Below are 8,985 nucleotides of genomic sequence, written 5' to 3' on the forward strand. Positions count from 1 at the left end.
TGACCAGTTCATTTTCCTTCCTATTTCTTAATTTTATAAATTATTTTATACCATGTCTTTAATATGTCACAATTATTGATATGTGATATATTACTGATAATTGCTTTGCATACCTTACTTTGCATTAACTGACCTTTAGGTCAGTTGTGATTTTGAGTCTGTAGATGTTGACATTTTCCATAATTTTAAGTCATATAAAATGATAAAAGTTTAGTACTATTAGAAGTATGATGCTCATTTCTTGCAAACAGACTGAAATCATTGACAAGTCAGTCTTCCAATGCAATTCAGTCCATTCTCTTACTACTATTCCGTATGGGCTCATTGTCTCCTTGCAACTTCTTTCCAAGATGCATTTACTGATAGTTCAATGGACTGTCCATACGAGTGAATATTATACTCATGATAACATATATTTTCACCCAATCTTTTCTCTGTGAATAGTTTTGCTCAATTTTTGAATGATTGTGAATTTCATTTAATAGGTTGTAAATATTTCAAGCCTTTTGATGAAACAAGGACAATATAATTCAAAACCATAAGCATCTGAAGAGAACCTTCTAGAAGGAATATCTATGCCTCTTAAAATTTATGCTAGATATTCTCTACAAATAGCAAACACCTCTAATAAAAATATATCACCCTGTATTATATTATTTGATATTGAAATACTCATTACTTATTAGTCAATAATCACTAAACTTGTATGCCAAGAATGGTGCTAAGCCCTGAGGATATCAAGAAATGCAAAATCACTATTCCTTAATTCGAGGAGTTAATGGAGGGGAGAAAATATGCTAAAATAAATATAGTTATGTAGCATGATTGATTTTGACCCCATTCCCTTAAGGAAAGGCCTATTATCTCCCCAGTGAAGTTCTCAGAGAAGGTTTGTATGTGTGTCTATTCTCTGCATTTGGCTCAATATTCATCAGCTATGTTCCCTCCATTTGTTAGTTAAATTTCATTTAACCACCTAGCATTGAGTAGCTTTTGTGAAGGAATATTTACTTCAATAACATAACAAAATAAACATTAAAATATTTCTTTTCCCCAAAAAGCTTGAGGGACATACTCTCTTCTATGCCACCTTGGCCTCTGAGAAAGTAGGTTCAAAATTTAGGTCATTTCTTATATAACATTGGTCCCATCAAATTCTCATTCAAATATGGCATGACTGCTGGATGAGCTTGCATCTCAGCTTCCACTGGGCTGGATTTCTGAAGGTGACACCCAAAAGTCACTCCTTGCTCTTTAGGGCATCTATGCTGGGCTGGCTATGAAACTTGTACTCTGGAATGACAGGATAAGAGTAGAGGCTCTGCTCTTTTTATATTTCAGGCAGGAATATTATCTTGACCAAAACCCAGACACACAGAATTGGAATGATGGGTTGGTGTGGAGCTCTATAGATCTTTTAAACTCAGAATATGACAAATTCTACTCCTTGACTGGTTAATAAATTCCCAGAGGCCAAAAGAAACCATAACTAAAGTAGATGGGATTTTCTGGATTTATCTGAAACCAAGCCAAAAGCCTTCACTACAACTGTGCTCAGACAAGAAGAACCAGCTATAGTAGGACAAAGCTTGCTGTCTGCCCCTCAAAATCACTTCCTTTATATATCATCATAATTCTTCCAAAACAGTTCCATTATGTCCTATCCATGCAGATGCCAGTTTAGCAAGGCCATGGGGTCTGGACAGGGGCCCAACCATTACACATACAAAATATATACAGCCAAAACGGAAGATTGTCTCAGATGTAAGGCTTTAGCTTGGTGGGTAGGAATGGCCTCCTGAGGAAGGTGAGATTTTAATTGAGTCTAAATGAAGTCAGAGATACCATGAGCTAGAGATGAGAAGGAAGAGCATTCTGGACATGGTGGATACCCATTAAAAGGCACAGCATTGGGAAATGAAACAATGATAATATTCTTAGCAGAAGCAAGATACTTGCCAATAGAAACTAGACTAAATTAGGCTAGAAACTGCAAGTAGGTCAATGATAGCTGGAGCATAGAATGTATAATAGAAAATAAAGTATATGAAGGCTAGAAAAGATGTAAGGAGCAAAGCTGTGAAGAGAACATTTAATATTTGATTCAGAAATAAATACAGTACGACTGGAGTTTAATGATTAATTTATATTCAGTTAACCTAGGCAGTGTTGCCATTTAGGAAAATCACTTTGGCAGCAGAGAACAGGGCAGATTGTAGTAGAGGGAGATCAGAGATAGTAGAATCAACCAAAACGTCATTACAATAGTTCTAGCACCAAGTGACAAGTTATTGAATTAGGATGGTAGATCTATGAATAGAAGGAAAGTGTGTGAATGGAAGGAAGATAAAATAGATTATGTATACATACATGTACAGACATAGATACATATACATACATGTACATATGTAAATATACACATATTATAAAATTATGAAAAACACAAGTCAATAAGAGATTAGATATGTGGGAATAGTAAGAATGAAGAGTTAGGGAAGACAGTGAATTCTTGAAGTTTGGTGCTTGGGAATATGGTGTAATTGACTGTATGTTAGCCATTTCTCAATAGATGACTCATAGGCATCTCAAACTCAATAAATCTTTTCTCCTAATCCTTAATCTCTTCTTTACTTCCTTGTTTCTGAGTAGATTAATGCCATTTCATCAGTCGGCTGGATTCATAACCTCAGAATAACATTTCATTCTTCAGTATCCTTCCTCTCATATAGATGAGTTGCCAAGTCCAGTTGATTTTATATCTCCAACAATATCTCTAGCAACCTTCCAGTTCTTTCCATTCATATAGCCACCACTCTGATGCTGATCTTCATCACTATTCACCTTAACAACTGGTAGAGCCTCCAATTTGTTTTAGCAGAGAAGACTCTCCTCTCTCTAATCCATCTTCCAGAAAAGTTCAATGTAATATTCCTAAAGGATAGTTCTAACCATTCCCTGTTAAATAAATTAGAGAAGCTCTCTTTCCCCTAGAAGAAAATACAAATTATACTTTTTTTTCCATTTTAAAGTATTTCACATTCTGGCTAAAGCCTACCTTACTACAAATTATTTTTCTTTTCTTATTTACTGTTTCAACCAAACTGGCTTAATTTTTGTTTGTTATACAAAAGATTCCAACCTTTACTTTTTATTATTTTTTGTTTCTATTTTTTTAATTTAAATATTTTATTTTTTTAGAAAAATTTTCCATGGTTACATGATTTCTGTTTTTACTTTCCCCTTCACTCCCTCTTTTACCCCCCCCCTCCAATATCCAACGTGCATTTCCAATCTTTACTTTTATGCCTTTGGATGCAAGACATTTGTAATGCCTGGAAGACTCTTCCATCTTCAAATCCATCACTCAGAATTCATAGTTTCCTTTCAATTTTAGCTTGTGTCACTTAATATAGAGGAAGTCACTTTTCATCCATCCAGCTACCAATGCATTCTTATAATAATACTACTTGTATACATTTTGTATTTTATTTTCTGTGCTTGTGATTCCCCAGGAATAGAATGCAAAGTCCATGAGAGCTGGGAAGGGTTTGTTTTAGGTTTTACACAATTATCACTTTGTATAATGCCTTCCCTGCCACAAAAAAGTATATTGAATGAAAATATAAGGTCCTGGTGGTTTATTTTCTATTAAGATAGAACCAATTTCCATTAGAGGATATTATTTAGTTTTACTACACCCAACATCTTTTGTCTCTCTTATTGAAGGAAATATTCATGACAAATAGTTGACTTTCATAATATCCTATAAGTCTTGATTTTCTTTTCATTTTAATCCTGAACTATAATTTTTTACACAGAATTATAAACTTAGGATTACAAGAGACATGGAAATCATTATTGTTTTTTATCAACAACTTCTATACTTAGGGTTATTAAGATTAATTAAATCATAGGGCTAATGAGGACCATTTGGAGTAACTGGGATCTTAGCAGCTAAGGACAGGATAAAGAATAGTGGATAAGGTTTATTTAAGGCCAGAGAGAAGCTTGGGAAGGGTGCCTGTTGGAATTCTAGGTAGCCAGAGTTGGTTGGGGTTTTCCAGCTGCCAATGGACTCCTGGAGGGTTTTTTGTTTTGTTTTGTTTTTTGTTTTTGTTTTTGTAGGGCCAAGCCATTTTGCAGCCTGCTTAGGCCAAAAGTCCTAAGTAGGCACAGAAGGGTTGGCAGTGGGCTGAGAGTGAATAATTGAACTGATTAAAGCTGAAAGAGACCTAAGGAGACAGTAAACTTACTTATATAACTGAGAGGATTATTTAGAATAGACCCCAGGAATTAGTATAGATTAAGGAGTAATAAGAAGGCTTAAGGAAACCCAAGCAAGAAGCAAGTTCTCACAAACTAGAGGGAAGTGGTAAAAGTTTATCTACCATTTTAGATTAGGGAATTAATCCTAATCCTCACACCTTTGTTTACCTTTCCTTACCTTTCCTCATACCTTTTCCAATATTTATTAAATAGAGGGTGTTTTCGCATCTGTCTCCAGCAGCTATCCTTGCATAGGTAGACCCAATAACGGTTACACAGAACTTCAGTAGCCACATGCTAATAGGCACCTGCCCAATCTTTTACAAGCAGTAAAAAATACTGTATCCAATTCCCCCCCCCCAATATTCCTATATTAACATTCCTGGCCATTCTTATTTGCAATAGGGTCACTATGGACACTATAAGACAAAATGAAATGATCCTTTTTTAAATTGTTTTGTTTCCTGTGGACAAGTATTGAATCCATTACTATTCACACCATTCTCTGGTGTTCAAGGAGAACTTGTGAATCATCGTTCCATTTAGCTGTTAATTCTTCATTCTTTTGCTTTCATTTAGAGTGAAAATGCCAATATTTTGTTGTTCAGCTTCTCTCTTATTATATCACCTCATTAGTAAACAAAAAAGAATTTCTCATTCAGAGTATATTATGCTATATTATGTTATATTAATGTTAAAATATTTTCTAAAGATTATATGTTCTTAACACCTTGGATTCCTTGTTTTCTGTAACTCTGTCTCCATCACTACAGAATAATTGGTCCAAAAGATTAGTGACTATTCCTTATTTGTCTTTGTTTCCTTTTTTACCATGGCAAAAAAAAAATCAATTTATATATACATAATTAGATTTTTTCTGGGACACAAGACTCAGTTCATCATTGGGAATGTATTCAGAGGTTGAAAGGCAGTATAGTGACAAGAACTCTGCCCTACAGAAAAGAGACTGGGATTAAAATCCTGCCTCTAATGCTAATCATGTGAATATATGAATTTAACTTGAACCTTTGAGTTTCAGTTTCATCATCTTTAAAATAGGGATAATAAATATAGTACTTACCTTACTGGCTATGATTAGTAAGTGATTCAAATGGTATATGCATACATTAGTAAATAAAATTATTTCTACATTTTAAAGTGCTATACAAATGTCAGTTACTATAATTATTTTAACATTTAAGAATCAGTAGTGTTTGTATTCTAAGGCAAATCCCCAAGAGATAATAGTAATCTTTATGCTCATGAATTGTCAAAGTGGTACTTTTAAAAATATAAAATTACTTCTTAATGTTTCCTTTTTTAAGGTCAAGTTTTTTATATATTGAATATCATTAAGTCAAACCATATCTATATTTAGAATAGACTCCCCTCAAAAAAAGTAGAGAAAATGCATTCATATAAAAATACAGAAATGTCAGTTAATCAGTAACCAGGTTGAAGTAAATGTATCTATTCTTAAACTGAAGGTAAACTTAAATTAAATTAAACCTAATTCTAGGAAACAAGGAGAGGGGATAGGGAATGTGACTCATGTGACTCACTCCTGGAGTTATAAAAACAGGTTTAACCGATTTCAAGAAAGGTCTAAATATTGACTAATACAACAGACTCATGAGAATGCAATTTTGCATGTTTATTTTCATTATGAATTGCCATTTTGCTTCTAAATCTATCAATGTAAAATGATTTTTATCAATAGATTTTCATATTTGATTGAAGCAGCAAGTTAACCCCACACCAAGTCTTGTATTGTCTCACAATCTTAAATCATTCTGCATGTTTGTATCTTAAATATATTTTTTATTTTACATAGACTATTAAAAATTGAGAAGTTATTTTCAAATGTCATGTAATATAATTAATTATTGGCTAGGTTCTCCTTTTGCATCATTAAAGTTATTAGCTACACATTTTTTATCTATCACGCTTCTTAAATGGACATTTTGCACGTCAGCAAATGTAATTATAGCATTATTCTCTCATCTATAGGAGATTTGAGACCACTGTCTTCAGAGTGAAGAGGTTTATCTTCAACCAAAAGATACCTGATTAATTAATTTATATAGGAATTAATCTTAGACTTATCAAGAATGGAAAATACAAAGTTTGGTTAAGTTCCAAATCCTGTCCTGCAATCCCACTGGGGACACAAAGTACTTGCACCTGCACCACAGGAAAGTAAAAAAAAAGAAGATAAAATCTGATTACTATTTAATTAAATTTAACAATTTAATTAATTCAAATTAATTTTAAAAGTCTTAAAGACTTTTTAAAAAACTATTGCCCTCATTACCTGCAGCAGAGAAAAAAAGCCAAATGGGAAATTATTTTTATTAATATTATAATATATTAGAATTAATTGAAATTTGTAAATATCACAATGTAATAAACTGAATAGAATTAGGAAGAAATCAATTAGTCAACTAAAATTCATTGTGTTTACTATGTTCCACACAATAATAAGGAAATTCACCATAACTTATATCGAAACTGTACCATTTGTTTACAAAATCTTGACAAAAGATTACTACCTCTTTGGTTAAAGGCCTCTAGTGATGGGAAAGTACTACTGTTATTGCTATAGAAGTTACTGACAAGTGTGATCGCAAATTGAAGCATACCATTCTTCATTTTATTTCCTCCTTTAATTTTTCTCTAGTGTAAGTGATATGTTTCTCCTTTTAAATATGACTAAAATGTAAATATTTACTTCATGTTAATACATTCACAACATATATCACCTCTATCTTGGGGAGGGAGAAAAGGAGAGAACATGAATTTTAAAATGTCAGCAAATGATAATTAAAAATTATATCAACATGTAAAAAAATTTTAAAATGACAAAAAAGAGATTGCAACCCAACACAAGAAATTTATTCTTCCAAGATCATGGCAAACAAAACTAATATTTCTTATGTACTTGATAATAGTACTTAATGCATTCAAAGTTCATGAAATGTCCCACATTGTTCTTTTTTCTTTAGGCTAAAAATGACAAGTTCTTTGAATTGTTCATTATGATCATCATTATATTCATCATCTACTGACCCAGCCATGGTGAGGCTTCCTTTGGTTTTTCTTAAATTGTTGAAATAAGAATTGACCACTCTACTCCAATTTGATCTTATCAATTAAAACTACACTAGGATTAGGATCTTTATTGTTATAGTCATTATATTTCTATTAAAACAGCTAGAGATTATACTAGCCTTTCAATTTATAAAATATCGAGATTTTTTTTCTAATGAAATATTTGCTATTAACATTTTCTACATTCTATATTTTGCCACAAGCTTTTTAGAAATCCAAGAAGAGGACTTTATATTTAATAGACTTAGTCCATCATTAGAGCATGTCAAGATCTTTTTATATCCAAAATATATCCCAAAATCTGTCATCCAAATGACTAACTCTTCTTCTCAGTTTTATATCTTTCATATATTTAATAAATATACAATCAGTGTAACTCACTGATAACAATGCTAAATAGAACAGAAGGAAAGATGGGTCACTGGGCCATTCATCCCTCTCCTCTTGCCCTGATGGAATATATTCTACTAATCATCACTCTGTGAAACCAATCATTCAGCCAGGTCTAAATCTGTCTAATGGTTCTTGTCTAATGGTATTCTCATTTCATCTCTGGTTGTAGCCCACAAGGATATCACATTGGATGCTACCAAATGCCTGAAAATAAATTTAAATAGAAATAGTTTAGGGATTCTGTTGATATAAATAACTCTAAAATTACCAAAACTTGATGAATCTATGCATACTTATCCCTACTTTTACTTTTACTGTTCAGAAAACATCTCTTTAATAATACATTATTGATTTATATCTGGAATTAAATCAAGATCAACAGTCTTTAATTTGGAGAATTTATCATACCATAATCTCCCAGGGCACCAGTCTTGTATGGTATATCTATCTGGGGAACTAGTGTTTAGTAAGAGATATCCATCCATTTATTTGGACTGAAAAAGAGGAATAAAACCTGCTGGGGTTCATTTTTAAGGAAATTATAAGTAGAAAATGTGATAACAAGATGCTGTCACTTCATTGCTAGATTTGGTCAGATAATTAGGATGATTTGCAAAATTGCCAGGGAACATGGCACACTTATAAAAAAGTACTTTTCAAGAGCTTAATAAAGAATATACTTGACTTTTTTTTGTATTTTTGAATGACCTCAGTAGCCATTATTTAACCTTTATTTAAAGCCACTGAGACAGAACATGGCATATAGAAACATAAAAAGTTCTGTTTAGGAAGTTTTAATAGTGCCAAATATCTCTTGGTTATTCTGTCTAAGCTTAATTAGTGCTATTAGAATATTAGATTCACAGCATGAATTCCAGAAATAAAATGTATGCTTGAGTTTACAAGATATTTAAACAAATTTAACAGCTAATTATCATGATTATTCTTTTTTGTTATTTGAAGGATACAAGAAAATAAAAATGACTCTAAAGTTTAAGTTCATTATTTCTTTGCATCCTGGAATGCATTCAATATCCAGAGATTTCCCTCCATCTTCATTCTCACTAGCAGGTGTATGTATTGTACTCGAACAAGTTACTTTGGGTATGATTCCAGCTTTTATCATAACTTCCTTTCCTTCCATATCTCGAACTCTTCACCACTTCACAATCTTGATCCTGGGCCTAGAGTCAGGAAGACTAGAATCAAAATCTG

The sequence above is a fragment of the Gracilinanus agilis genome, chromosome 6, assembly GCF_016433145.1.
Source record: "Gracilinanus agilis isolate LMUSP501 chromosome 6, AgileGrace, whole genome shotgun sequence".
NCBI lineage: Eukaryota > Metazoa > Chordata > Mammalia > Didelphimorphia > Didelphidae > Gracilinanus > Gracilinanus agilis.